The sequence below is a fragment of the Neofelis nebulosa genome, chromosome 17, assembly GCF_028018385.1.
Source record: "Neofelis nebulosa isolate mNeoNeb1 chromosome 17, mNeoNeb1.pri, whole genome shotgun sequence".
Lineage (NCBI taxonomy): Eukaryota > Metazoa > Chordata > Mammalia > Carnivora > Felidae > Neofelis > Neofelis nebulosa.
The window spans coordinates 46,602,014-46,629,968 of NC_080798.1; positions in this window are offsets into that span (position 1 = coordinate 46,602,014).

Consider the following 27,955-nt stretch of genomic DNA (forward strand, 5'->3'; position numbering starts at 1 on the left):
GCACCAGGTGGAGTGTGGCTGGGGTTGCATACAGCTGATTTAAGTGGGATGCATGTGGTGTGATAAGAATCCGGGAACCCTAGCATAGTTGTGCAGCCCTTCTCAGAGGCCTGTTGAAAACTTTCTGCACTTGAGCCTTTCTCATCTTTCTCCCCAAGTAAGAATTTATCTCCATTTTTCCTCTGAGATGCTATCATGTTTTGCTGTGCTCCCTCTTCCTTCTGACATGCCTGCGGGACTAAGAACCTGTTAGGAATTTTTGAAGTCTGTGCTCCCAGCTCTCTAAAGCTACTATAGCCCTGTTGAAAAGGATGGTGATCTTCCCTGCTTCATGCATCATGTTTTTTGGTTCCAGTCTTCTTGAGCATGATTCCAAATTACATACCCTTATGCTTGTCCATGAGTACCAGAATGCAACAGTGCAGTGAATAAGAATGGACGCTTTGAAGCCAGACCACCTGGGGTCAAATCCCAGTTCTGACATTTATTAGCTGTCTGACCTCAAGCATTTTAACTTAACCATCATGACTCATTTGCCTTATGTATATCATAGGGAATAATAGAATGCTCCTCTTGGGGTCATTGTGGGGACTAAACACATAAAGGGTTAACGAGAGTGCTTGGCCCATGGCAAGCCTTCAGTAGGTGTTGGCTATATTCCAAATACTCTAAACAATATCAACTACATTATTTTTGGTTTGAGATGAACTGGTCCTTCAAAGATCTAAGGTGCTCTCAAGGGGGTGAATGAGCATATCCTTGTCTTCATGTTGTACTTCACTTGGCAGCACTTAAACATAGCCTTACATCAAAACTCACAGTCAACCCATGACTCAACCTCTCACAGCCTACTGTTACATGAGGACATGGAGGCTCAGGAAATGGAATCATCAGTGCAAAAGTTAATAAAAATTTCATTCCAAAGCTCTTATTGTTCCTTCTGTTGCATATAGACACAAATTGCAGATTTCTCATGTGGACTCCCCATAAAAGCCAGAACCTTGCTAGAGTTTCAGGATGAACTGGCAACTCTGCAACCTCCAGCAAGACCTCCAACCCACCTCATGACCCTCTGCTGCCAAACTGGGGTGATTCACCACCATGCCTACCTCACAAGACTGTTGTAAGCAAGAGAGTGAAAACATTTGGAAATGCAATAATCATTATCATGAAATAGTTTCTAATGAATAATCTATCTTAAAATCAATAACACTTTTAAAAGAAGTTTGTTTTTTATTTATTTATTTGTTTATATTTATATAGAATATTGCAAAATGCCCTTGCAGTACTCCATTTTTCCCATCTCATTGTCCAAGTTAGTTACACTAATTCAAATGCCCAAATTAAGCCTAACTTCCTCTAAAAAGTCATCCTGCACATGGGCACATGAAGGCAATGTTAAATTTCCACTCTTTTGACTATTAGTTCATTTACTACCGTCCTTTTCACTTGCTTTGGTACTTAATTATCTATTCCAGGAATCAAGGGGCTTTTCTATAAAGGTCTGTATAGTAAATCTTTTAGGCTTTGTGGTCCATACAGTCTCTGTCACAACCATAACTTAGCTCTGTTATTGCAGCACAACTGCATGATACACAATATGCAGTTGAATGGGCATGGCTGTGTTCCAATAAAGCTTTATTTGCAAAAATAGGTGTTACCCATGTACGATAATTTCCAACTCCTAATTGGTAGCTTGAGTTTGTTACTGAACATCTTTATTTGTGCCTTTTCAGTCTACCCAAGTGGATTATCAGGACCTCAAGGATAAGAGTCTTTATAAGGTGTTCATAACGCCCTACTTCCCGCTTCTCCTGAGCCCAGCGCCTGGTTCAGTACATACTTGTTGGATTAAACTATCTCATGGGAAAATTATATGTATTGTGAGTAAATTAACTCAGGCAACCAAGCCATGCTGAATCCCCTGAAGAGTTAAATCAGGGAAAAGAGAAGTGTTGTCCCTATGGAATGAGAGGCAGCCATCTGCATGTGAAATACATGAGTGTAAGAGAAACTTTACCCACTGATCACTGTTAAATCCTGAGGGAAAAGCTATGGAAAACACCTGAAGACCACATGTTCCTGGAATTTGAGCTCTGTGCATGAATAATGCCATAGGAGACCCAGAATATGAGTAGCCTGACTCTTTCCTAAGGACATAGTTATAACTCTGAATTCACAGATGACCACCATTCTTTAGAGGTAACCCTCTTATTACTATCCTTGAATTTACAATAATTTCCCTGTTGTTTCCCATTTAGATTCATCCTAAAACAAGTATTTTCATTTGTGGAAATTTGATACTCCAGGGGCAGGTAGAATAGTGGTTAAAGAGAGCAGGGTCTGGAGTTACACTAATTCAAATCTGTGAAATGGGAATTTTGTGAGGGTTAAATGAGGCCACGACTATGAAGAACTTGTATAGGGCTCAGGACTTAGTAAATACTCAGTAATTATTTGCATCTGGTAGTAGCAGTAGTAGTGGCAGTCAACATCACAGAAGTAAAAGATACTTCTTTAAACATACAACTACCATATGGACTAAGATTTCCACTCCTAAGTACATCCAAGAGAAATGAAGACCTGTATCTGCAGTGAAAATCTATATACACAGAAACTTGTACATGAATGTCCATAGCAGCATTATTCATAATAGCCAAAGAGTGGAAACCACCCAAACGTGCAACAACTGTCAAGTGGGTAAACAAAATGTGGTATATCCATATAATGGAACATTATTCAGCCAGTAAAATAAAACAGTGAAGCACTGATGTACACTACACCATGGATGACCCTTGAAAACATTATGCTAAGTGAAAGAAACAAGTCACAAAAGACCACATAGTGTATGAGTCCATGTATATGAAGTGTCCAGAATAGGCAAATACATAGAGACAGGAAGTAGATCAGTGGTTGCCAGGGGAGAAGTGCAGGGTAGGGGAGAGTGAGGAGTGACTGTTAATAGGAATGGAGTTTCTTTGGGGATGGTGAAAATGTTCCAAAAATAAAGAATGGTTATTGTTGCACAACTCTGTGAAATACTAAAACCACTTTAAAAGGGTAAATTTTATGTTATGTAAATTATATCTCAAAGAGGCTATTTTTTCAAGACATTTCCTTTTTTAAAACGTCAGTTGACTTAGCTATCCTCATCAAAAATTAATCTGTAATGTATACCTTTTTCCCCTTGATATAAGCTAGAAGTTTATAGTTTAAGAATTCTACACACAGAAAAATATGTCATGTGCAGATATATCTTAAAAGTAGAGGGGCGCCTGGGTGGCGCAGTCGGTTAGGCGTCCGACTTCAGCCAGGTCACGATCTCGCGGTCCGTGAGTTCGAGCCCCGCGTCAGGCTCTGGGCTGATGGCTCGGAGCCTGGAGCCTGTTTCTGATTCTGTGTCTCCCTCTCTCTTTGCCCCTCCCCCGTTCATGCTCTGTCTCTCTCTGTCCCAAAAATAAATAAAAAATGTTGAAAAAAAAAATTAAAAAAAAAAAAAAAAAAAAAAAAGTAGATCATTTATTAAGTTTGTATGCCCATGATGTTTAAATGTACTTACCAAGGGTATATATACATAACCTTCATTTATAAACTCCAGTTAGTTGTAAGAATCACTCAGAGTCATGTGTTGAGGGCCTACTGTGTGCTACACATTAACTTGGATATAGGGACATAGGAAAGAATCCTGGGATCGTGAAGCTTATGGTTCAGCTTACGGTTCTTTGCATATCACACCAGCAAGATGATTTCATCATGTTCCACTTTCCTGTAGTTTATATCATAAGAACAACTGCATTTTTTCTAAATATTAATCATATTATCATCTTAAATCTGCCTTTTCAAACCCTTCTCCCCAGAGGCAGACTACCCCCATCCCCAGTCGAAAATCATCATTCTAAATCCTAGAAGTTACAATAAGTTCATAATCCCTAAGTTTTACATAAAGAAAGGAGTCTACCAGACCATGTATGGATTGCATTTTCTCACTTGAGGACCTATAGTAAAAGAGGGATTCTCAAACTTTTATGAACATCAGAAGCCCCTGGGAAGCTTGTTTACCATGCAGATTCCTGGTTCTTAGCAGCAGAAAGGCAAATTCAGTAGCTTTGAGGAAGAGCCTAGGAGACAGAATATTTAACAATCAACCAAGTCACTCAGATGCAAGAATTCATGAATGACACTCTGAGAAATACTACACTCAAAGGTTGGAAACCAATGCATTGCCAGATGTGTTTCACGCACCAACCTTAAACACACATTGCCTAGGCACTTTGGGAGATACAAAGACATAGTGTCTCCCACATGGAGCACACAATCAAGTCTGGAAGAGCTGAGAGACACAAGCATGATAACTGACTATGTGCTGGACATGATCAATAACAAATGAGTGACTGAGACCTCAGGGCTGTAAGAATTCAGAAGAACAAAACTGCTATATGGGCCCAGGTGGTTGGAGAACTTTTTGGAGGAGAGAGTTTACTTAGGCCTAACCTTAACAGGTAACTGTAATTGTAAAGAAGTAAATGGAAGAATCTGGTGCAGACAATGATGGAAATTTGTCTCAGAGGAGTTTGCTAGAGTGTATTACATGAGGAATAAAAAGAAGCCCAGTGGTAAAGTAGAGTAAGATCAAATTCTGGAAGGCCCTAAATGCCTTGCCAAGGGAGTGGGATTTTACCCACAGAGTGTAGGGACCCACTTTTGAACAGGAGAGTGGCAAGCTGAGGTCAGTGCTATAAAAGGATTAATCCAATAAAAAGTTACTGAGAGCATTTCTGGAATGAAATGACACACAAATAAAGCGATAGCATGATAGAAGTATAATCCAGAATGGATTTGAACAAGAGAAGACTAGAGATAAGAGAATGATTTGAGGTCTAGGATTCATCCCCCAAAAGAATAAGCATGCCATACCAGAATTCCTATTTTACTTAAAAGGGAAAAGCAATACTGACATTGTTTCTTTCTAACTCTCGCAAAAAGAGATATGCTAACTCAAAAGAGACAATTAGGCAGTGAGATGATGAGAGTGGTAATGAGGGACATGGAGATGGACGAAGGGATTTGACCAGCCTCGGAAATAGAAAACAATGACCGTATGGTGAGGGAGAAAAGGGCATGGAAAATCACATCTCTAAGCCCTCCTTGGAGTTCTCATCCTTAGGACCTTGCTCATGAGAGCTAGAATGAGCAGCATTGCTTCCTAGGAAACTGGTCCACAAACACATGAGAAGCGACCTTAAAAATGAATACAATGACTACTCAGGAAAACTTGATAAAACTCCCAATCAGAAAGGGAGAGCTGTCATTGTGTAATAGTTAATAATCGTAAGTCCAAACAATGCCTTATATTTAAGGAACTGTGTCCCTTATAATAAAGCTTAAAGGAGAAAAAAGCAAGGCCCTTGGTTATGGTCTGTTACACAGCGTTTGCCATGTAACAAACCATCCCAAAACTTAGTAGCTTAAAACAGTAAATCATTTCTTACGATTCTGTGGATAGACTAGACAGTGCACCTGGTCTGAGTTGATTTGACTGCAAGGGATCAACAAGAAGGGCCTCACACTCATGGTGCTGGACTCCATGTCACCCGAGTGACTCCCTCACCCAACAACAGACTAACTCGGGTTCCTTCACATGGTGGCCTCGGGATTGCAAAGGGCAGCAAGAGAACCAGCCTCAGTGTCCAAGCATTTTTCAAGCCTCTTTTGCTATTGCCTAATTGGCCAAAGAAAGTCACCCAGCTAGACCACAATCTGGGAAGGCACTGCTCAAGAGCACAGATAAAAGGAAGGGGCAATTTTTACTACCGTAGCAATGTATGTCTAAAATACCATGCATCTCTAAAGAAAGTGGCAACTGTCTACTTAATCTTACCCGGAGGATCTGGAAGGGTAAGGGTCGATGTTGGGCTTATGCTGCACTTGTCCGAATGTACATATTTGAACTATTGTGAAACAAATTTATGGATAGATAAATATATATATATATATATATATATATATATATATATATATATTACTGATTTTTACAGTTTTAAAAAAGGGGGAGAAAGAGAAAGTAAAGGAGGAGGAGGGAAGGAAAGAAAGAAGGAAGGAAAGAAGGAGAGAAAGAAGGATGGATTACAGGGAGGGAGGAAGGGAGGGAGGAAAGAGAAAGATATCTTTCTTGGCATATCCAATTTCATTACTCTGCATTGGCAGATTGCTACCAATCCTGTAAAGATCCTAAACTATCTGGTTGTCATTACGTGTCTTGTAAAATAGCTTCCTATCTCCTGAACTTCTGCGTGGGTCAGATTTCCGCTTCTGCAGAGGCACTCAGCAATGTATGTCCAGGACCCTTTCAGGGAACAGAAGCCCAAATTTCCATTCCACAGCGTGGTAATGCTTGAACTGCTGGCCCAGCCTCAGAAAGACCGAAGATGTAGGCCAGCAACGCCCCATTCTTAGGACATAATTAATGCGCTGTTAATTTTTTTTTCATCAACAAAGGATTACCAAAATACCGCATGATTTCCTTCAAGAATGTGACCCTCCCTTTCCTGTCTCATTTTTCTTTTCCTGGATCTGAACGTGGTTTCCATTGGCTTCACGAAAACAGTTATTTCTGTTCATTTTCCTCAACTTGTCTCAGTTCCTTGATCTTAAGAAGTCCAGAAATGCTGAAGCCAACTATCAGTAGAAATTTAAGGGGCTGCTTCTCCCACTCAGAGCTCTTCTCTAGAATGCTTCTCCCCCTTGTGAGGCCAGTGGCTTCCTCTACGTCGTCCCACAGCAAACCTCATGGTGTTATAAAAAGCCAACTAACTAAATAATGCCATAGGAATCTTAATGACTAGGGTTATTTGGCCAACAACATTACACAGTTTTTTCCTCTCAGAATGCAAGCATTTAAAATTACAAATATCCCATCCAATTCAAATTTAATTACCAGTGTTCAAGTTTTAAGAACTTTCTTGTTTTCAATTATGTATAATTGGAAATAATGAGCTACCGCTAAAAGATGGGTCATTCCACTCCTTTTTTAAGGAGGAAGCAGGAAAGTGGCATCATTGTCATCTCTTCCTGATAAAATTTTTATTGTTGACTGGCCATTTCTTTACCAAACTTCCCTAAATCCCCCAGGTCAATATCTCCACATTGATCATCAACCAAGAATGAAAACCGATGATGAGCCCTCATGTCTGACCTGGCCATAGAGACTGTAGTTTCCAGGACAAAAGCCCATGTCTGAGAGCTGAGCCAATGTAAGCTTTGACAATGGCAGAGGGCATTTTAAGGAAGAACTGTCATGGCAAACCTGGGACATAACAGTCACCATTAGCCCAAACGAACTTGGAGTTACTCTGCATTATCTGCTGGGTGAGGAAAGGAAATTGGGGATGTGAGGGGGACCATGTAGCACCATTAGGCTTCTGAGCAATCCCACTCATGACTTGTCTTCCTTTCTATGAAAGGCTAGACTTTAGAGTCAGTCGCATATGGCCTTGCTTTAGAAATGTGGCTTCTCAGTTTCTAAGGCTAAGGAGCAAAGACTTCCATCAAGAGAGACCTACCTGTTTGGGGACCATCTCCTTGAACTAATGATGGATTCATGGCAGCAGTTCTCTGAAAATCCATTTCAGTATGCTTTGCAATCTAGTCCATTGTCTCTAATGATCATCTTTTAAAAAGAAAAAGAAGGGCGCCTGGGTGGCTCAGTTAGTTAAGCCTCCAACTCTTGATTTTGGCTCAGGTCATGATCTTGCGGTTTGTGAGTTCAAGCCCCACATCGGGCTCTATGCTGACAGCTCAGAGCCTGCTTGGGATTCTCTGTCACCCTGTCTCTCTGCCCCTCGCTGCTCCTGCGCTCTCTCTCTCTCTCTCTCTCTCTCTCTCTCAAAAATAAATAAATAAACGTTTTTTTAAAGAAAAGAAAAAATCCCCCAGTTTTCTTTTAGTACCACCAAAGTCACTTCTCTAAATTGGAACTACCTACCTACCTATCAAGTAGTTCCTATAATGAACCTGACTTTTGCATTACCAGAAAAGAAAGTTTTAGATATGTGTGTGTATACACGTATATACAAATGTCCATATACATATGTATGTATGTATGTATGTATGTATGAATAAACATATCTAAAGTGTGTGTGTATTGTTTTATCACTAGTGTCTATTTGGAATGGACTGCACCTTGTCACTACTGGCAGTTGTGTTTACATGGAAGGTTTGAGGGATTGGGGTGAGGACTTTATTTTCACTCAGCTTTCTCTTTGGAAACAAGAGTCCTTGTGTCTGGGAGATGCTCCCGGTTTTATGCAGTAACAACATACCTTCTATTGACCACTAAATCCTAAAGCCCCAGTGATTATTTACCCTCCCTTAAATGTGTGGTATTTTGACTCTCAAGCAATTTGAACTGTCTTTAAGGGTATACATGCCACCTGAAAAAAAAATTCCTAGTTTATCTTTATGCTGGAATTGTGTTCATGCTTCTTTATTTCCACAATCTTACTTCTCACTATCTTTTTTTTTAAATGGACTTCACTACTCACTTGTCCCCCATTCTTCACCCATCTTTAGTATTATGAGGTTTTCTGAAGATTGAGCATTTCGGATCTGACTCATGCTTTTTCCCCAGAACGTATTCCTGTTTACCAAAATCTCAGATTGCCATGGTAACTATCAGGAGTCCCTAAAATGTATGTTGCCTTTTCTTTACTCAACTTATGGCAGAGTCACTGCAAATGGTCACAAAGATTACATAAGAATTACATCCATGGCTGAGAAAAGAGCCATCCACCCTCACGTCACTAATTTCTTTCCATTATAGTGTGTCTTGGAGGAGATTGAATGGCAGACCTAGGAGGATAATAAACTGTCAGTACAGGTTCTTCTTGTTGTTTCACAGACAGGGAGTGACTGTCCAGTGAATGTGTGTGCCCAGTCATTGGTGCAGGTCAGAGAAGAGGAAACGTTGAAAAACGGAACAGGAAACAGATGGGAGATGTGATCTCTCCAAGCTCCCCAAATTCTGAAAAACCTCAGAACAGCCTGGTTGCTTGAAGATTAGGAAAAAAGTGAGATCTATGCATTTACCAAAGAGAGGCCAGCAGAAGCAGGCACAGCAGGGAGTCCTGTCACATGGACACCAAATCCAACGGGCTGCAGTTCACCGTGCCAAGGGGAAGTGAGAAAGCTTGCTATTACTGAGTTAATTTGGGCTAAGAGGTGGGAAGAAGGCTTATACTCTTGCAAGGATAGCCTCAACCCTAGCTTCATGTTGACAGCTGAAATCTCTGTAATCATGTGATTTGGAGTTAAGAATACTTCTTTCTTTACCAAGAATTGAGGGGAAGGGTGAGTGCCTGGGTGGCTCAGTCCATTAAGCATCTGGCTCTTGATTTTGGCTCACGTCATGATCTTGCAGTTCTGTGGGTTCGGGCCCCGAATTGGAGTCTGCTCTGGAAGTGCAGAGCCTGCTTGGGATTCTCTCTCTCTCCCCCTCTCTGCCCCTCCCCCACTCATGTGCTCTCTGTCCCTCTCAAAATAAATAAATAAACTTTAAAAAAAAAATTAAGAGGTATTTAGTAAAAATTAAGCCTGGAGGGGCACCTGGCTGATTCAGTTGGAAGAGCATGAGATTCTTGATCTCAGGATCGTGGGCTCAGGCCACACATCAGGTGTAGAGATTACTAAAAATAAATAAATAAACCTAAAAATTTTTTAAAAATTAAGCCTGTAATCATGGCCAGAGGAAAGGGACTCGGTCTTCTACATCTGTAGCCTTCAGGTCTCATGTCAGGGAAAAGAGAGAGCAGACAGAGTCTGGAATAAAAATGGGCTGGGATCATTTTCTGTGACCCCAACACAGAGACATCAAAGAATCTAAATTACATCACTGAAATTCATCCCAAGGTGCAATTATTTGTCCAAAAATGATTCCAATGCCTGAGTTCAGAGCTCTGCGAGAAACTGCTGTGGGGATTGTTTCCCCAGCGAAATGAACATCCAGACTAGAAGTTTCTTTTTCTTTGCTGGTCTGGGAAGTGGGGTGTGGGGGGAGGGGAAGTGATGGCTCCCCAACAACCAGCAAGTTGAACCTGCATCCTGAGGAGATGCTCAAATCTGACAATCCCGTTGACCTCCTCCTAACAAAGCCTGATAGCAACACCATCCAAAAATCCCAGACACCCCTCCCCCTTCCAGAACAGTGCATTTCGCTTGTGACCTTGCACAGCCTGTGGTCAGGAAAGAGCCTTTGAACACATCTCCAGAGCTGCTGCGATTAGAAGGTCTTTGATTACTCAGCTCAGCTGGTCCTCCCTTCTCTGTATTTCCCTTCTCCCCTCCCTCAGCCCCTTGCCCCATAGCCCAGGCAGTTTTTTTTTTAAAGCAACCCATTTTTTTCTCTCTTTTCATTTTCCTATAGCATCCTAAACCTCAAGATGTGGTTAACACTAATCCTGATTTATTTAGGGTTTATCTGCATTATTAATTCCAATCGTGAAAAAAAAAAAAAAGTGTTCCAGGCCCTGGTTTGTATACAAAGTTTGGGTGTTTGTGAAAGGAACCACAGCGATCCCTGGGAAACATATTTCCTTTAGCTATCTTTTAAATCCAAACAACTTTCTTTTCTAGTTTGGAAATATTTCCTGAGATGGGTCCCATCCTTAGCAATTTAATTTATTATTATTTCCCCCCACCCCAGTCGATATCCTTTGAAGCTGCTTCCTACATTAATCTGGACTTAATATGGATTTAAACATGTACAATGGAAAATAATTTGGGTTAAAAAAATAATCTCCCTTGATAAAGCTAGAAAACCCCCACAACTGTCACCATCTCTGACAGCCCAGAATAGAATGAGATTCTTGAATATGCATATGGAAGAAAAGGAAAAGCAAGTCTAACAGGGTGTATGTTATTTTTTATGTTTGTCAGCTGTTATGACTGGACTGGAGTTGAGTGATATCCAGGGTCTTGACTTGTTGTTTGAACGAATTCATCATCACTTGGAACATATGAACAGTTCCTTGGTGCCCAGGATATACTAAAAATACCTTCCTTCGGACTGAAAGCTGTCTGTCAGAGGTGGCAGCCTGCATCCATCACTCACAGAAGGGCTGCTCAGTCATGGGTTCCAGTGCCCCATCCACCATTCTTTTCAGTTTTGCATTCTTCAGTTTATTGACTGGTACAACACTGGAAGTGGAAAGTTCCTTTTTCTTTGGGTAGGCCCCCAGCATGGCCAATGCTATCAGGGGAATTCACCCTGGATTTGACTCAAGGGACACATGGGGATTAGAATATTTTCATAGGAATTTAAAAGAATTCAGATCAGAGCTCCAAGTCTGCTTTGTCAGATCTCAGCACTTAAGGCAGACCTGAAAGTGTTTCAACTTCTTGGGGACTTGCAGAATGAGACTAGGCTGACTCCAAGAAGCACCCTCTTTTCCATGGATGGAAAATAATATGGCATAGGTGCCATTACTCTTCTTTCCTGTGCCTGTGGCAGAAATCACTAATCAGTCCCAACATTTTGCACTGAGCCCCAGGCAGCCCCTGTATCCTTCTCAACACAATGTCTTGGGAGTCACCTGCAGTGGATCTGATTTGGGACATACATCAAAAGCTATTTGCCATTCCTACTGGGCCCTGCACTACTTCAGGAGACTCTGAGCTGATCTCTAGGCTTTAAGCATTCCCTTCAGCCTATCTTGTGCACTGATGCCGGTTCTATTCTTGTTCTAGAGAACATGGGCCCACGGTATGAGGAGCAGTTCCAGAAAGACTATGAAGGTCAATGTGAGGGCATATAAATTCATTGTAGAAATTATAGAAAATGTAGATATACAAAAAAGTATAAAATTAAAATAATTTATAATTCCATTAGGATATACATATTGATGTATATGCTTCTCTTTTTACAACATATTTTTTATTGTAAAAAACATACATACACTTAAAAAGTGAGTGAACTTTATAATTTGTTATAAATTGTACCTTGATAGGCCAATCATCTTTCTATATATTATACATAGAAGAGTATATATTCTTTGCATCTGAACTTGGCGTGCATTTTAAGCAAAAAAATGGGTTTCACATTTTATACATCCTATTGAAAAGTCTGTAAACTTTATTATCTGTAAGACTTTAGGTCATAAAACATATAGTTGAACAGTCTTAGGGCATATACCTACATTTCTAGTATTCTAAGGATATCTCAATATGCTGGCCCATTCTTTTTAAAATTTCTTAACAGCTTTATTGAGATATAATTTACATACCAAGCAATTTACCCAAAGTGTACAACTTCATGGTTTGGGGCATATTCACAAGGTTGTGCAAGCCTCATCACCTCCAATGTTAAAGCATTTTCATCACCCCAAAAAGAAATCCTACACCCACTGGCAGTTACTCCCACTCTCGTTTCCCTCCAAGTTCCCTCAGCCCTAGTCAACTGCTAAGCTACTTCCTTTCTCTATGAATTATCTTGTTGTAGACATTTCACATAAAATGGAATCATTCAGTATTTGGATTTTTGTGACTGATTTCTTTCACTTAGCGCATTTTCAAGATCAATCCATATGTTATAACATTCCTTTGTTCCTTTTTATTGCCAAATAATATTCCACTCTATTTGCCCATTCTTTCTAAGAGCTTCTGTTTTGTTTTTGTGGTGTTGCTCTCAGCCCTTTACTGAATTGAGTGGCCCTCATATCTCCCATCTGTGCACCCTTTTATTGTTCCATTGATTATTTTTGTAGGATTCTACTAAATTTACAGAGAAATCCAGTTCAATTCAGTCAACAGTACATATTGAGTGTTGAAATATGCAAGGTTCTTTGCCAGAAACTGCTGGGGATAAAAAGACGAATGGACACTCTCTCTGCCATTCAAGGGTTTATAATCTAGTTACATCAAATCATGAGAACAAATCATGTCCATGAGTCACTCTGATACCATTAGCTTTACACTAACATTTTTTTAAGTAGGATCCACGCCCAACGTGGAACTCGAACTCATGACCCCAAGATCAAGAGTCAAATGCTCTTACTGAGTGAGTCAGCCAGGTGCCTCTCATGTCTGAATTTGCATTATTTTGATGTAGATGTGTAAATGGTTTTCCAGCTTATTTCATGTGTTTTTATATTTATACCATGCTATTATGTAAGCCACCCCAAGATAGGAACTATGTGCTCTATTTCTTTTCTATTATAATAATGTTAATTATTAGTACAACATGTATTATTTACTATGTATTTCTTTTATTTTCGCTGCAAAACAATCCTGTGAGGTAGCCGCTGTTATTTTCATTTGCTGATGGGGAAACTGAGGCCAGGATGATAAAGCAACTGGCTAAAGGTCACTCACCTGGTAAGGGTGGTCACTGGACCACATTAGCCCCCAGCTGCATGGAAGGTACTCTTAGCAGCCAGTAGATGATCCTATTTACCTGCCATTCTGGTGGGCAGCTCTGCATCTTGGTCTTAGAACCCTGAACCGGTGTCTGGGGGAAAAGGATAGAGTCAAAGTGTTTCAAGTCTTCGTCCTACAGCATTTGTGGTTGCACCCATTCCATTCTCTTGTCAACAATAGAGAACATAGCTCCCCTCAAAGCTCCCTCTGTTTGATACAAGAAATCACTGGATGTCATCTTTGGAACTTACCATTTTGGAATCAAATGTTAGAAGATGTGCTTAGGGATAACAAATTAGGATCCTCCCAACTCCCAAAATGTACCATTTTGTACAGCAGCATCACAAATGGCAGCATTGGAGAACTCAAGGCTTTCCATTTGGGACCTCTAGAACTGTCCAACTACCTTCCTAAGACACACGTGTACTGTGCTGTCATCTTCAACAATAAGGCAGGTTACATCCGTGAATCTACATATCACACTGAAGACACTCAATAAATATTAAATAATAATTATTGTTTCTTTCACATTCACTGACAGGATAAAATCCCAGTAAAGAACCTTAACGGTCTAATTACTTCGTTGACATTGAAACCAAACTGCTAGTTGAGAAATTAATTGTGGAGCCGTCGGAGATGGAATAGTAGGAAGTTGTTTTGAGCAGTGGTGTCACTCTGAAACTTCGAGTAAGACGTGGAGCAATAAACACCAACGCAAACTGCCGAAAGTGATGGAGCAGGAGGAGACTAGATGTGCAGCTGGTACTGAACAGACTTCTGTTCATTTACTGATAACTTCAGTACACAAAATGTGTGTGGAGTGGGTGACCACCTGAATTAATTAATGAGCAGAAAACATCTCTAGAGATATTTAGAACAATGTGGAAATGATCTCTACCACAAATGAAGGCCCAAAATATTAATAACCACGATTACAATGTTAATTAACATTCGCTGAGCACCAGCTATGAGCCAGGTCCTATTTTAAGTGCTTCAAATATATTATCTCATTTAATCTTTATAACAAATTACATAGCAAATATCATCCTCATTTTTAAAATGAGAAAATGGAGGCATGGAGAAGTTAAGTAACCTTCCTAACATCATGCAGTTAGTAGTAAATAAATTAATAAATAAATAGCGCCCAGGATTGGCATCTTCTAATCTCTTTGGAGATCACTGAGTTTCCAAGACCTTAAAGAAACATCCAGAGATTATCCAGTCCATATTTCTCAAACTGCTCCATGGAACCATGGGAGTTGCTTCAGAAGTTCTACCAACAATGACGTATTTGTGCCTAACAGGGATGAGTTCCTCATTGTGTGTTTGAACCTGCTTTGGGTATTGGATTTCCACATAACACTTTGTTTTCAAACAAAAGAGACAAAGAGTATTCCATTGGTATATGTCTTAGGCCAGTAAACATTTTCTGTAAAGGGCCAGATAGTAAATACTTTAGGCTTTGTGGGCCACGCTGTCTGTGTCACAACAACTCTGCTGTTGTAGGACAAAAGCAGTGATGGACAGTATCTAAATTAATGAGTGTGGTTGTGTCCCAATAACACCTCATTATTAAAGCAGCCATAGTTTGCTAACCTCTGGTCTAGACCATCCCTCTGTGGTCAAGTGGAGTTTGCCTAAACTTTCTAAATAGAAGTTGTCTTGCTTGCTCACAAAGAGAAGGTATACTGTCTAACACCCCCATATTTATGAGCACCTGTCATCTGTCAAAAAGTCCATGGCATAGTTTGAGGGAAAGGAAACTAATGTGCATTGAATGTGGACTTTGTGTCGTGTAATCTGCTAATGGCTCTACATCTAAAATGATCATTGTAACTGTGTAAGGTGAATGGCATGACCGTCTTTAACAAAGAAGGAAACTGAGACTTACAGTTGTGAAAAAAGTAACTAAACTAGAGTCAGGCTGAAGTTTCCCTATTCACCATCACACCTTATTGACATGGCTTAAAGCCACATTGCTTTTCCTGCCATGTGACAGACTGGAAGTTCATTGATAAGTCACCCTCTGTCAATTCTTCTCTAGGAAAAAGCATTCAAGTTCATGTCATAACCTCACTTTGCTGCCCCCAGATGCTTCACCATCTCTATTAAGTTAGCGAATTAAAGATTAGTGCTACCATTTCTATATGAGTTTTCCCAAGGCTTAGCAGAGGAAGAGGATAACCTTGAGATTTCAATAAGCTGTTCTCCCATTTATGCTTTTAGTCATTTATTGTCTAATCAGGTTGCGTTGGGGGTGTGTACTGGTGGTGATCCTCCATGATCCATATGTCTTTTGTAAAGATATTTTTCATCTCTATACTTTGTCCTCTATCTACTGTACTTGCCTCTCTTAAATTCATACTATGCCAGGAAATTTTGGAGTTCTAAGTCTTCAACAAACTCATTTTCTTCAAATATTTTATGGCACTACTAGCTTGGTTATATGCCACCAGTAGGTAAATACATTTAGTTTCTTCCTTCTGCATGAGATAGGTTGAAATTTTGAGGCTGTGATATTGGTGGTTAGAGTACTGAATCTCTTCCAGAACACACATTTATTGTCTTCTTTTGTGTGCACCAAAATACTTTGGAATTGAAAGGCCTTTTACAACTGATTTCTTTTTTTTTTTTTTTAATTTTAGAGAGAGAGTGCCAGTGGGGGAGAGGGACAGAGGGAGAGAGAGACAGTGAGAGTCTTAGGCAGGCTCCATGCTGAGTGTAGAGCCTGACATGGGGCTCAATCCCACAACCCTGGGATCATGACCTGAGCTGAAATCAAGATTTGGACGCTCAACTGACTGAGTCACTCAGGCACCCCTATATCTATTTTCAATTCATTCTGGATTGGTTTCCTTTTGAGAACCATCAGCCCCATTCGCCTGGCAATAAGAAGGTGGTGCCAGAAGTCAGGGACAACATAGCCTCTAGTGGCTCTCAGTTCCAGAAAAAATCCAGGTCTGTGAGCCACCACAGCCCGCCTCCACAACCACACACTGTAACTCAGATGCATGTGAAGAGGAAGAGAAATCCATCACCTGTGGAAAACTCAGCCATCAATAAGCAGCCCTGCAGGCCTTTTGGTTGGGAACCAACCACAGAACTGGCTCTCCATCAACAATCAAACAGTCTTTAGCTGTGATCAGCCACTTCCGTCACCTCTGAGACTGGCAGGTTTCCAATAAAGCCAATAGCCCCCTCCCCCAGGGTAAGGTCATCAGCAGGAGGCAGGCATTCTCGTTTAGCCAAGCAATTTGACAACAGTGTTAGCTTACACTCTATTAGCCAGCAGCGACACCCTGACCCCTGACCCTGACATTGACCTCAGACAGCCTTCTCCTGAGGTAGACTCTGATCATTTGAGGTGGTCCGCCCTGCTGGTTAGCATGAGAGAAGGCCCATCAGGACCAAGCAGGGCTCCCTGGTCACCCCCACTCCCAACAGGAGGCTAAAGGCTTAAAGTACAGAAACAAGCCAGAGTTGAACCCAAGATGCCAAAGGTGAACATTCAGGAGCGTATCCATCAGCAGCCTGTCACCAAAGGACGATGTAAGAACTATGGAAGCTTTCAGCGCAGGGGTAGCCGTTGTCTCCAGACAGTTCTGCTCCTTAATGGAAAAGACATATCAAAATATGGCTTACAAAATACAAAATAATGGACTGAGATGTACATTATATGAGGGTGTTAGATTGCAATGTACTTTACAGTGGGGGAATTAGATTGAAGTGTTATGCCAGGGTAGTTAGGTTGAAATATGGATTATCCTAGGAATGTTAGCTTGAGATGTGCTTTATAACACAGTTGTTAAATTAAGATGTGCTCCGCAGTGCAGGCATTAGCCTGAGATGTGCATTATAGCAAAATTGTTAGGGGGAGATGTGGATTCCACTTTGGGAGGGGATAAGAGTGAGGAAAACACCTTGTGTTGAATACTATTCAAGGTTGCATTACATGGATTTCAGGGGTTTGAATGCAGGGGAATGAGAGCATATAATGTTCCTTCCCTTCTCCTTTCTCCCAGCCAAACAACCTGCCACTTTCCCCACTTTTCCTGTTAGGGACTTACAGGCCTCCCCCATCAATAAAAACATTAGCTCACTAAACAGCCTGATGGCTTTTCCTTCCCTGGCTTAACCCTTTGGGAGCTGGGGTTTCCTTTGGATTTGTAAAGATATTGATCCCGGATAATGTTTGCTTTTCTAACTCTCTCTTCCCTAGACTTGATGGATAGGTTCAGGGCTACATCTCGGCAGCCAACTCACCGCAGCTACCCAGGGAAAGGGGAACGGAAAGCAAGGCGAGCGTTCAGTAGTTAACGCCATTGGAATGCTTTTTCTGGGATGGGCAGACTGGGGAGAAATGTGGGGGCCACAGTCACTTCTAATCAGCACAGGATTTCACTTTTAATTTTCCTCATTCTTGTCCTGATCCCTCTACCAATATTTCTTTAGTTCAACTCAGAGTGTTGTATAGTTTCTAATTAATATCAGATGCTATCTTGAGATTGGCTGCCCTGAGTTCCATTTTTAAAGACTGCTTTTTCAGTTAAAGGATCTATAGCATTATCAATATGGGTGAATACGGCAGCTGTGTTGTTTGCTTGTGATGCTGGCCTAGGTGGGGACGGCTTTAATAAACCCTCACCCTATATATAAATCTTACCTAAGGAAAATAAGCGAAGAGGAATGGGAGCATCATCTCGCTCATTAACCACTTGGCCTACAAAGGTTCACTGACTGTCTTCCCAACAGTGTTTTTGTTCTTTCTTCTCTTCCTTAGTTCAGAAGATATAATTTACAGCCTCCAGAAGTCTGGCTGAGAGCAATTGGATGGTGTCCAGCTTCACCGGAATCAGAAAGGTGAGTTCCAGCCTTCTTGTTTCTCAATGAAAGAAAATGTTATACCAGGTGAGTTAACTCAGTCAAAAAGACTAAACTGCCAGACAAGGGCACCAAACAAAACCAAACACTTCAAAGGAAATTGCAGTGTTACTAGACACCTCTGCATTGTGCCTTGAGGTTCCAGAAAAGAGGCAAGCAGGCATTTCTGTGTGCATTTTGTCAGGCTCTATTTCTCTAGACATAAAAGAGGGTTTGCTGCAGGACAACAGCACTTACCTTCCCTGGCTGAGTTTGCTATGGACAAAACACAAGGAATATGACAGAAATATGCTGGCCAGGTAAAAAGCAGTCCCACCCACCCTAGGATATCTCTGCCAACTTTAGTCTGTCAGTATTCCCACTTCTAAGCATTTTTGGGGTAAGTCCTCTGGAAGTTTTGGTGTGTTCTTTTCTTCTCCTGGTGTCCATTCCTGCCTCATTTTCTAACATCACATTTTCCTTAAAAATAGGCTATGAGAGCTATTTCTATCCACTGTCAAGGGACCTGTCCAGCCAGACTCCCACGGGATGTAGGAATGAATTTAAAACCAATGATGAAGGAAAAAGAAGGGTTGGCTTAGTCCCAGACTCTGCTTTTAAATAAATCTTTTGGGTCAAGTTATATATTTGTGGCCCCTCCCTAGAAGATGAATTACAGTATGGTTCTCTTGAAAACCACCTAAAATCCCACCCCAAAGAAGAGACCAAATAGAATCATGGCAGAATCATGGTAGCCTGGTATTTGGAAGCAGCTTTGGAATCAGTCCTGCTCCATCATTTAATTGCTTTGTGAATTTGGGCAAACCACTGGACTTTTCTGAACCTCTATTTTTCCATCCATAAAATGGGCTTAGTGGTGGTAGCAACCTCACAGGAATATTACAAGGAACAAATGGGCTAATGCCTATAAAATGCTTAGTCTTATGCCTGCCACAGGGTAATCACTCAACAAACAGTGGCTGACAACTATAATTTTATTACCACACCAACAACTAGCAGGAGCAATGTTCCAATTCACCATGGGCTCCCTCAGCACTGACTTATCACATACCACACTGACCCTCATGTGCTCATCAACATATCTGGTCTTAGTAACATACTGTATCCCTCAGCCTCACTCCTTTCCAAGACTAGTGTTTATGAGGATTTTTCTCTGTAAAGGAAGAAGGGCAGCCCTGCCAATGAGGGGATAGACAGATTAGAAGGGCCTCATTGATGGAATATAATCCCTCTCTGTACTCGTTGGTAACTAGCCATGATTGTATTTCAAAGGTAACAGTTCATCTCTACCGTGGGGATTGGCGTGCACTCCACAAATAGGGCCTAATGTAATCCGACAGGCCTGATTTCTCTAGATATATATTAAAACAACATGCCCAGTGATGATGACTCCAAGGTCCTGACCTTTAACAAGAACTTATGACATAAGGCAACTTGCCCAGGAGAGCAAGTGGGGCAGAAGGCTAGAGGGACAAGGTCATCAGCTAATGAAGTGGTCAGCATTGAGTTTCTGTCACTCAGCTGGTTAAGAGGAAACTGAGAGGGAAGTAAAAGAAAATGGGAACATTTAAGAAACAAAGAAAAGGACCACGTTTGAGCTAACGCTCTGAAAGTGAGCAGATGTTGTCGGAACACAGGATGATGAAATGCAGCCCATCTGAACCTTCATCATAGCCTTGTTCAATTTTACCTGCTGAACACAGGCTGGCTGAAAGGACATTTAGAGGAAGCTAATTCTGTACAGATTCCATGTTAGAATGAAAATGGGCAAGTACTAAGCCCACCTGCTCTTTGGTTCATGTTGCCCCCAGGCACACAGTAAGGAAGGGCGGTCAAGAACATGGGCTTAGATATGTATTTCAGACCTATTCTCTCTGTGTTCTGGGCATGCTACCCACTAAGCTTCAGCCCCATTATCTGGAAAACTGAAGATAGCACCTACTTCAAAGGGAGGTTCATAGAATTACATGATAAAATTCATATAAAGGGCATAGAGTGGTGCTTGGCACAGAATAAACACTCAAGTGTCAGCCATTACTATTGTTATTCCATGTATGCCAATGATCTTCAAGAGAAAGTAGAGAGTTTTGAAAAAATGGGTAATAAGTTGTGTGTGACAGCATAAGAAGATGGTTCATACCGGTTTCACAGTGGCAATTCCAATGTTTCCCACTGGAGGAGCACTTCAAACTTTTGAACCACTCACCCAGCCAACGAACATTTATTGAAAACTACTGAGGGCTCATCTCTGTGCTAGGTCCTGGTTGGGGTGAATTAACTTTGTTTTTCACTGCCTTGCTGGGGAGACAGAAACATCAAGACTTAGAGTCTAAGTGGTAGTATATTTCAAGAATATATTATGGGGTGGGGGACAGCCAACTCTTCTTGGGAAGATCACAGAGAAATCAAAGAGATGAGGGCATTCATTTCGGTTTTATTGTTTGGTCCTTCAAATGATGCCTTGGGGCAGGTAAGGCTGGTGTCACTCTCCCCATTCATTTTATGTATGAAAAATTTGAAACCCCAGCAGGTTACCCTTGCTTTGGTTTGCCACAGTGCATAGTAGAACTGAGACTGTTACCTCAGCTTCCAGGCTTCCAGGAGGGAGACCCCCACCCCAGCAGCATCAGGATGAATTATGCCCTGTGATGATCACCTGAGCTCTGAAAAAATTTCTCCTAACTGTCATGATCATCACAGCCAGATTATAATCCAACTCTTGAACATCCTAAAACACAAAGATGTAGAGGGTTTCAGTTCCACTTCCTGAGTTATTAAAAAGATTCTTTTAAACCTTTATCCTCTCATTTCTAAATCCAAGCGCTCTGGGTTAGGGGAAGAAGCACTGAATGGAGAGACCAAGGATCAGCATGCTGGTCTCAGCAGTACCCTGGTTTCCCTCACATCCCACAGCCACTGATGTCTCAGGTCCCTGGATTAGGACATTTATATTCCCTGCCCACCTCTACCTTACAAAGATGATAGGAGGATAAACTGAAAGCATTGATCTGGGGAAGCACTTTGAGTGTTTAGTTGGGAACATAAAGTTCCAGTGGAATCAATCATCAAATTAGGCTGTAGCAGCCTGGGAATAAAGATTTGGAACATCACCAGGGCCACCAATCCCTATGTATGCCTATGATGACCCAGCCAAACCTCTTTCTCAGGATTCAGTTCTTTGGGGCTTTTCTGGGTTTGGAGACTCTAGTGGAATGGCACAAATAATCACATGCCATTAACCAAGGCTACTTACTCTCTTTTTTCTTTCAAATGTGGACCTAGCTTTAAGCCTTTTTTTCTAGTTATGAAGATAACATACAATCTCTTTTTAAAATGCAAACAATTTATCAAAGTATAAAAAAATTAAAATCACCCAAAACTCTACTACCCAGAAACAAACACTGTTAACCTGGACTGTATCCTATCAGACATCTTTTCTGCATACATATGCATACTTATGCCTTATTTTTTATTAGTGGTATCACATTACACATGCTATCCAAAACAATATACCATGTCATTGAATTATAGATATGCACATTCCTTTTCAATGACTACATTGTATTCCTATTGGATATACCATCAGTTATTTAACTAATCCCCTATGGATGGGCAGTAATGTTATTATAAATAATACTCTAATGAGTATACTGGTGCTTAGTGAACCTGTTGAGTTGTCTCCTTAGGATAAATTCCCACAAGTTGAAATCACTAGGGAAGCTGCCACCTCCAACCACTCTTAAGAAGTATTCACATGGAGCAGTGAAGTAATAGAAGGGCAAGGACCAGCCAAGCTGAAGGGTCCCATCAATCCTAGTGGTCTTTATCCATTCATCTATGGGGAAATGAGGACGCCAGAGGTGAATTGCCATATCCTTGAGATTAAGTGTCATGCCATGGGGCTTTAGAATCTTGTTTTGCTTTGTGTTGTGTTTGGTTTTTTCAACTACTCTTCTTGCCCTGGCCTTTGGATCCATTGCACACCACACAACCCATTCTGCAGCACTGTTCATTCCCGGACACTCTGATCATCACATAGTGGATTCCATTTTCTCTTTACTGGGTTTTCTTTCTGGTGGCTTTTCTCCGAATGGGGCCCAATGGTTGCTTAACTCATTTGGGTTAGAGTCAGCACTGAGGCCAGCTAAAGCAGTGAGTTGAGTTGGGTGATTACTCTGCAATGTTTTAATTTGTCTTTGGACAAATTCTCATAAGCTTTCCTGAGAAAATCTCCCATTAGATGTAGTCATTTAATTTAAGAATGGTTGGGAGAAGAAGATGAGCTAAGATGACAGATGGAGGAATGCAGATGTGTACTTCTTAGAGACTCAAAAGCACCCTGAGGATTTGGTATCCAGTGAATCACAATGTCTGCTGTTACTGCTTGTGTCCATGGACTTGACAAATGTTCAAGATATCATTAAAATACATGGATTTTCTCAGATGACAAGCAAATTTTATTATTTTTTCTTGTCTATAAAATCATAACAAGTTCAACTAAGGAACTCCCACACACCCCAAGTCCAGCAAACATAAAAAATAAAAATTTGAGTAGCCTCATAGGAAGGCAAAACAAAGCAAAAAATAATAACAAGTCTGCTGTTAGAGAGAAGTTTCCTTTGGTCACGTTGCCACAAAGATAACTTTTTAAATTCCATGCTTACTCTGGTTTCCTTCAAACAGATTTTCTGGACATCCTAATTTGGCGTTTGTATAATTCAACATCTATTATTGTTTCAGGACCACAGTTATTATTTTAATTATAATTTAAAGCTGCCTAATATACCCAGAGGTCACCGGGCACCTAAAAGAAATAAATAAAAACAACTTGCCATTTTTAAAAGCAGCATGTTTATTTGGAAGTCTCACAAGCAACTCAACTAAGACATCATAAAACCTTCAAATAAACTAAAACGGAAACAAAATAAAATGTCCGGTCTTAATCTCCTTAGAAGGCAAGCAGGAGAAGGTTGCAGCTAGCTGAATGCTGGCATGAGAACTCTCAGAATGATTTTATTACTGAGTTTGGAAACACCAGTGTATGTCTTCACGCCCACACTCTGTATTGTATTTCTATATAGTCCTAGTCTGAGATTTATAATCCTCGAGGCTTGGTGCGAAGTTTTAGTCACTGAGAGGTCAGTCTAGTAACAAATGTGGTGCAGAAAAAGAAAAGGACATTCTAGAGGCTTGGAAATGCCTACCCACTGACTACTTCATCCAGATGGCTCAGGATGGCCTTCTCCAGTGTAGGTGTCCATAAAGCAGACTCAGGTCTCATTAACTCTATTTCAAATGTAAAATTACTGAAATATCAAAGTCTAGTGATTTTACATTTGGAAGGCTAAAGAAATTTCAAAACAGTTCCATAATGTTTCTACATGTGAGTTTCCATAACAGAAAACAGTAAAATCATTTTCAAACCATTTACTGCTAGTATTCTCCATGTAATCAGAGCTGTTATGGTTTGTTAAGCAACAGAATTATCTAGTGGGAAGGAGGTTTATGCTGCTCTAAAACCTTCCAGCTACGTAAGTATGCAAATCAGTAAGTATTATAGAATCTGTTGAGCAAACATAGTCAAGATTTCCAGAGTGAAGCATCTATTCTCTCCACTCCAAGAATGGTCTTAGATAGTTTAGGGTGACTCTCTCTGGGGGCCCGGAGAGCTGCACTATCAAACTTGGCTCAAAGTTCTGAGATTAAGGCACAGTGGTGTCCTCAGACTGGCAGAGAACAAGGTCCCAGAAATCTCCTTTCTTACTGTGGAAGAAATAAGAATGAAAAGAGAAAAGAGAGCATAACAGAAAAAAAAAAGAGGAAAAAAGAGAGAAAAGGAAGGAAGTTGATCCCCAGGGTGGCAAACTTGAATGGCTGCAATCACCTAAGCTAAAAATATAAACAGGTGAAGTGAGTATTAAGGAGTGTTGGGGACCTTGGAAAATACACCCAGCCTAAAAGGCATTGGCTGCTCAAATCCAGCTGCAGGTTCCCAGGTCCAGTGTAACCAGAGCTTTCAGTTTTTCAAGAGAAACTGGAAATATAGATTTTTTTCCTTGAAATATCTCAAATTTTGAATGTTGGCAATTTTAGTCAAATACCCACAGAATGTATGAATCAAATCAAAGCCTCCTACATGCCTCATCTAGCTCATGGGCTCTAAGTTTGCAAATTGTATGAGATAGAAGTAAGCAGTTGGGCACTAAAAATAGCAACAGGTTTTGGAGCCTGGAATGGATAATTTTTATTAAAGAGTTCTTTCATCCTCTGTCTCAGATAAGGGAGAGTCTTATCAAGACTTAACACTAATTCTCATCTATAAAGGAAAATATATATTTTTTTCTCTCCCATTCTATCCAGTGCCCTCAAATCTAAAATAACTTTTAATCTGCTTTATCCTTTCTTTCTGATTCCCTTTGTAAGTATTGGGCGGCGAATGAACTCTGGGTATACTGAGCTAAGCAAATGCCTATGATCTTTTAGTCTTCTGAGATGGGGATGGATTGATGCATAGAAAAGATTTGAAGACAGTGGAAAGCTGTGCTCTGAGCCTATTTGCAAAATATATTAGATAAATTATAATATAGTTTATTAGTTGCTTTAAGATATTATCCTTACAGCATTCCTGCATTTCACCTTTAAATTATTGTTATTCAGAGGTTATATTAGTCAGTTTTTATTAAATAATGTTGCAGTAACAAATAACCCCCTCAAGTTTCAGTGGCTTACAACCAAGATATATTTTTCATGCATAGGTTGGTTGTATCTCTCCTCTAGTTCATCTTTATTCTGAGCCCAGGGCTAAAGGAGCGGCTCTTCCCTGGCTTCAAAACAAAATGGTGCTAGGGGTACCTGGGTGACTCATTCTCTCTCTCTCTCTCTCTCTCTCTCTCTCTCTCTCTCTCTCCACCTCCACCCACCCCCCACCCCTCTCCCCTGCTCGTGCTCTCTCTTTCTCTCAGATAAATATATATATATATATATATATATATATATATATATATATATGAATATATTTTAAAAACAGTGTGGCGTTAGAAGGGAGAAAAGAAACCACATGATGGCTTTTAAAGCTTCTGCCTAGAAGTAGCATACATCACTACTTCTTACATTTTATTGGTGGCCAAAGCAAGTCCTATGGCCAAGCTTGATGTTGATGAGGCAGGAGACTTATTACCCTCTCACAAGGAAGGGCAATAATTGGGAACAATAAAACAATCTCCTATAGGGGGTATGCCTTGGGGGCTTTGAAAGAGAAAAATAACTGGGAAGCTCCCAACATCTCCTGTTGGAGAAACAAAGCTAGCCCTCAGGCTCCATTCTGACCTGGGTAGGGACCATTGAGGTAGTTTAAGTGGTGAGTGGTTAAAAGTAGGGCATTGAGTCAGATTTCCTAGATTTAAATCCTGGCTTTCCCATGTCTTAGCAGTGAGGCCTCAGATACGTTACTCAATGGTTTTGTGTCTCATTTTCCTCATGCAAGCACACCTACCTCATAATGCTGTTCAGAGGATTCAATGAGTGAGGATATATATTGAGAAAGAGAGAGAGAATACTTAGAACAGTGTTTGGCACATAATAAGTAGTGACCATTACTGCAGTGATGATGACTGGAAAGCCATCAGCTCAAATGCTTCTCAGCCCCCTTCTCAATAAGGGCCAAGACTCCCCATATAGATAGATTCCTCCAGGTATTTTCAACTTAAAAATCCTATGTTAAAATGCATGTGTTTCTGGAAGAGCTAAACCCTTAAGTCTTTATCAACTAATACTCTGAGAGCAGTTTCTAGCAGGATAGGATGTAAGAAAGGGGTCCTGGAGACAGTGCGACAGAAAACAGAAGTTAGGGAGCAAGGACCCCTAAGTAATAAAACTTTTAAAAGGTTGAACCTGAACTGAGGCTGTTTTACTGAGAGCTACTCAGACTAGACCAGTAATTCTCATCCTTGGCTATACATTAGAATCCCAGGGGATGCCAAGACCACACCCTAGGCCAATGATGTCAGAATCTCTGTGGGCAGGGATGCAGGACTCAGCACCTTCAAACTCCCCGGGTTCTTCCTGTGTCAAACCAAGGCTGATGCATTGGAGCAGTCTATCTTCCACTCAGAGCACCTGATTGCCTCCTTCTTGGTCCACATTTTGCTCCACCATGGATCTGGGTTAACCTTGTTTCTCCAGCATGATCCAGATGAACTGACCAGGAAAGGAACACTTGCTGACAAAGACCAGGAAGAGATATGGCCAAAGTCGCACATTTTTCTTTTCTTCCATCCTGATTGATCACTTTATACAATAATAAAACTTTTAAAAGGTTGAACCTGAACTGAGGCTGTGACGGTGACACAATTAATCAAACTCTTGAAGAATCATGTTACATTATGTGCTTCAAGCATTGATCCACTTCACTAAAAGTTGGCCTGAAATACAACCTAGACACATGATGCTAGATTCATAAGAAATGGCCAGGATGCCATCTATTGCTTTGTGTCTCCATGTAATATGTGGACCTGTAGCCAAGTAGACCATAAAGCAGGACAGATTCAGACACATTGGAGGGGACATCACTAGTCCCTACCTTGCCCCCAAATTGCTAGGAGTAGGAGTACAGAGGAGAGAGGGATGATTATGATGTGTTCACCAAACCTGCTATCACTGAGCCTAGATGATGATGATACTGTTCATCCACAGGCTCCCAGGCTCCTTACCTGTTCTTGAATGGAGCAGAGACAATACCAGCATCCCTGGCACCATAAACTCTTCCGCACAGAGGCACATTTTGGGAGTCCTCTCTAGATATAAGTTTAAGGACCAAATGCATCCCCCTTTTTAACTCATAGGTATACATCAAGTCAATAATAACATCTAGCATCTCTGTGCAGTCGTTTCCAGTTAGCCAAACACTGAAAAGTCCCCAGACCCATTTGAGCCTTATAATAACCCCATAAGGTAGTTAGGTGAGCCAGGATTTATGATCCCCATTTTACAGAAGAGGAAATTTGCTGGGGAAGTGATGTGAGCTGAAAGGTCATGGAACTCATGGTAGAACTGGAACACCTGGTTTTAGCACGTGGGCCCCGTGGCCTTCCAACAACTTCCAAGCAACATAGGAGACCACAGAGGAAATCAGATCTTGTGCTGGCCCCGGGCAAAATCACATTATAGGCAAAGCTCCTTGGATGCCTTTCCTCTTTCCCTTCACCAGCCTTCTTGCTCTCTTCCAGGTGTCCCCCCCCGCCCCACTCTCTGCCCTCCATGGTGTCAGCCCACATTTTCGCTAGCATCCCTAGGCCCAGGGGTCCTTCTATGTGCTCCCCCCTTGAAACTGCCCTGGTCTTTAGCTGGCCCAGTAGAAAGACAGATGTGCCCTCAAGGCCCAGTTCACCCTTGAGACCTAGCTGCATGACCTTGGGCAAGTTACATTATGCTTTTGGATTTCCCCCTCTGTGGAATGGCTTATTACTAGTACCAACTTCTTGGGATTGTACAGAAGATTATATGAGTCATGTACATAAAGCACTCTAGACCATGTCTGGAATTTATTAGGCACTCAAAAAGGGCAATTGTTTCAGAAATCATTTCTGTTTAGTCATTAATTATATAGCTAGCATTTTTCAAGACCTACTGTGTAATGCTATGTATTGACTTGTTCTTAGTACTTTTCATG